The sequence below is a fragment of the Sinocyclocheilus rhinocerous genome, unplaced genomic scaffold, assembly GCF_001515625.1.
Source record: "Sinocyclocheilus rhinocerous isolate Xijiao unplaced genomic scaffold, SAMN03320098_v1.1 scaffold384, whole genome shotgun sequence".
NCBI lineage: Eukaryota > Metazoa > Chordata > Actinopteri > Cypriniformes > Cyprinidae > Sinocyclocheilus > Sinocyclocheilus rhinocerous.
The window spans coordinates 1-4,218 of NW_015644611.1; the positions used below are offsets into that span (position 1 = coordinate 1).

At 36.0% G+C, this 4,218-nt stretch overlaps 1 pseudogene; it reads left to right on the forward strand.

The window, feature by feature from the left end:
• Positions 1-59: 59 nt before the first annotated feature.
• LOC107758353 (NACHT, LRR and PYD domains-containing protein 3-like) overlaps positions 60-4,218 on the forward strand; it is a 4,922-nt pseudogene continuing 763 nt past the window's right edge.

Below are 4,218 nucleotides of genomic sequence, written 5' to 3' on the forward strand. Positions count from 1 at the left end.
TTTTAAGTTGGTTTGCCAACCGCCATTAAATCCTAAAAGAAGAAGGTCAAACACACTTTTTGATGGACTTGAATGGGTTGTTTTTTTATTTATCATGGTGGAGACTATAGGAAGTCGACTGATCAGCAGGAGGAAAAGCGCGTTATGGCTCTGGTTTAAAAGCAGCGGCTGGATTTGAAAAGCTGTTCGTGGATTATTGTGTTAATATCATTCCTGTAAATTACCGTCGGAAGCAGTCGAAGATAGGAGGTACATTTCTGTCCAATCCAAATTGTTAACATATCTGGCATTTTAATCGGGACGTATCTCTGAAATGTAAATTATGCTGTTCTTTTTTATATTAGAGGTGAAGCCAGTCTAATCTAACACTTGTGTGTGTGTGTTTTCCCCCAAGTTCATCGTTAATAGCCGCGGCGTGTATCGTTCATTGTGTGTTTTATTCATGAGTGTTAGTTACATTTATTTGCACGTGTTCAAACATGTATTTCCACATTTTATGTGTGTTAAGGCATTTCTCGTGTGTAATTGCGACGCACGTGCTCAACCCATCGTCTCCGACTATTCTCCCAAATCCTTTTGGGAATAATGTGAAACGAATTAATTTCGCGATTTTTTTCAACTTCTAATACGAATTACTCTAGCTTTCACAAACTTTGACTGCAGTTATGAACCGCTTGAGACAAATTTCGATTCATCTTTAGTTTCGTTTTCGATTCAGTGTTTCACGGGAAACCCGGATGGAAAATGAGTTTCCGGGTTCGAAGTCGTTGTGAATGTGAAATCTGAGTTGATACAATTTAAATAACAAAAGAAAACAATCGCCCTGCTGAAAGAAACGATAGAAACCATCATATAAATGCTAATGGTTTCCACTACTAATACCATTACAAACATTATCAAACCATCAACTTTTAACCCTGTTGAAAAAACCAGCATATGCTGGTTAGGTATGTTTTGACGCTGGGATGCTGGTTTGTGCTGGTCCTTTGCCAGTACATGACCAGCATAAACCAGCAAAAGGACCAGCACAAACCAGCAAAGGACCAGCATAAACCAGCTAAAACCAGCAAAGAACCAGCTTAAACCAGCATCCCAACGTCAAAACATACCTAACCAGCATATGCTGGTTTTTTCAACAGGGAAAACCATTAAAAATGGTTTCCTCTGTGTTTTGGGACATATTCTATTAAGTATGGAAGACCAAACCTGCAGAAATAATAAATAAATAAATGTAATAACACGAAAATAAAGACAGAAATAAATGACTTGATAAAAACAAATATAGTAAAAAAATAATAATCTGGAAATGAATACATGTGGGAATAAATAAATGTATAAATAAATAAATGCATGAATTAATACATTTAAAAATAAATAAATTAATAAATACATAGCCTAAATAAAATAAATGTAAACTTAAATGAAATAATAAATTTCAAATAAAGACAGAAAATACTACATAAATGAAAAGAGTAATACAATACATTCAGGATTGTTTAATTTCAAATGAGCTATATTTGTTTTTATCATTTATTTATTTTCCTGTTACTTCTTTCTTTATTTTTAATTTCTGCATGTTTTGGTCCTCCATAATTACAGTGGTTTTAACAAGCCACCAATAAAAGGTTAACGATTACCAGTAGAGACCTACAGTGACCATTACAGTTTCTATTAAAACCAAGATGATTCCCATTATAACCAGTAAAACCATTACAAACTCTTTGATATCATTACATAAACTCTTTGACTCTTCTATTCCACACCCAACACCACCACCAGGGCAGACTATGCAGCTTTATTTATATTCATAATGTTTATTTTGTGTACCTACCTCTGTATGATGGATTTAGGCTAGTGACTTAAGGGAGTCTTTTGTTCACATCTGAAAATAGTGTAAAATTTTAAATGTGAATTAAAGTTTGAAATAATAAATATAATTTAAATGCATGATGTTAATGTGCTTAAACGAATGTCTTTTACTTCAGGTTTGAAATGCCTGCAGCATGGCGTCTGCACAGCAGCCTGCTAAAGAGTACCTCAGAAACAACTGGAAAAACCTGGTGACTGGCATGAAAAACCTTCCTCTGATCATTGAGAATCTTCATCAGGAGAAGGTTTTCAATGTCTATGAGGTTGATGATCTCAAAGCCGAGAGGACAGAGTTTGATAAAGCCAGATGTATATTGTATTGGGTCATTAACAAAGGTGATGAGGCCAGTTATGAATTACTCAAGATTCTGGATGTCACTAAGAAGAGGACATTAGATCCTGGTTTACACCCCTGGATCAGCTGTTCTCCCTTCAGAGATGAAGATGCAGCACCCAGCTATTTATTTGGTTGGTAGAAAAATAAAATTTTGGTGAAATATACACATTTTACAATTTTTAATGCTTTTCTTGCTATTTTAGGTACAAAGCCTTGTAAAAACTACCAGAAACAGCTCAAAGACAAAGCAAAGGAGAAAAGTTTCTTTAAATATCTGGAGAAGACACAAGTAAACTTCAGTTTCATACCTCTGGTTTTAGAGACCAACTCTGCTGTAAAAACTCCTCAATGCAAAATAAAATTGAAAAACAAAAAATGCAAAAAGCTACGACCCAAGAAGCTGAGAGCTTACATTCCTAACGAGGAACAAGCACTGTCACCTGAGGAGCTCCTGAGATGGCAGAACAAGAGCATCCTCATCATCGGCAAACCTGGAGTAGGAAAGACTACAGTTGTCCAGGAAATGCTGCGACTTTGGGCAGAGAAGGATGACAGACAGATAGACTACATGTTTTACTTTGATGAAAGTGTTTTGGCCCACAATAGTGTTGCCAGTTTGGAAGCTCTTTTGTTTGATGTGTATTCACTACCATTGGATGAAGACAGAAAAGAAGTGTTTCAAGATATTGAGAAAAACTCTGAGAATGTTGTCATTGTGTTTGATTGTGTGATGGGTTTGGAAGAAAATGTAATCTTACGGAAGATAATGAAGCACGAGCTCCTGCCGGATGCCAAGATTGTGATCACATGCAGATCAGAGGAGGAAGAGGATCCACTTTTCTCTGACGGGCCGACACGGACAGTGTATGTCCAAGGATTCAGTGAAGAGTCTATCATCACTTACTATCAGAAGATGTTGGGTCATAATCCTGTTCTTCTAGAAGTTGTTTTGAAGAATCAAGAGCTGTTCAGTCTTAGTCACGTGCCATTGTATGCATTCATGATTGTAGACTTGATTAAGTTTAAAAATGACACTGTATGCAACCGTCCACACACAGTCACTGAAATGTACATCCACATTTTCCGTCTTGCTGTGAAGAAACATGGGAATAAAAAAAATAAGCAAATAGACAAGTACCTGAAAGAGAAGAAAGATCAGATTCTTACATTGATAAAAAACGCTTTCAATGCAACTATGAAGAAGTGCCTGAACCTTCCAGATTTCAGCAGTGATGAGGCAGACATTTGTCATGCTTTTCTGAAAATGATCACAACTACAGACTCGCCAACATCTGCAACGACATACTGTGCGTTTCTCCACAACACAATGCAGGAATTCTTCTCGGCTTTGTGGCTTCTTGGACATCCAGATGAAATTGAGAAAGTCCTACAGCTCTGTCAGACTGAGGAGCATAAACACATGAGACATGTTCTTCCTTTCTTATGTGAGACAAACATTCCTGTGTACTTTACAGCTCGCAGTGGTTCATACAGCTCTGTACGTTCACAGTGGAGCAGTTCATAGAGTTTAAGTTTGAACTTGGACTCAAGTATAAAGAAATACAGAGAGACATCTTGAAGTGCTGCTTGCTGAAAGGACCTGAAGTAATCCCAGAAGGTGCTCTTTGGTTGAGTTTGAAGCAACTATTACGAAAGGAATCCAAGGCACTTCTTCTGGTCCAAAAAGAAGTTAAAAAGCCTTTATTCCCATTATGACCATTACAATAGAAGCATAAAAAATGACTAAAACACTGCACACTGATGACTCACTGAGGAAGTGCAGTGTTTTAGTCAATTATATTATATTATATATTATATTATTATATTATTCAATCACAATATTTATCTAAAATACAAGATTAGTTTTATACCTCTTGGTATACATACTGTATTTTTATACAATTGTGCTAATATTTGCTTTTGTGATGAATTTGTAATTAATGGCCAGTATGCGTCATAGATGTGTTTTTTCTTTGCAATTAACTTTTTTTTTTTAATTCGCAACACAATTC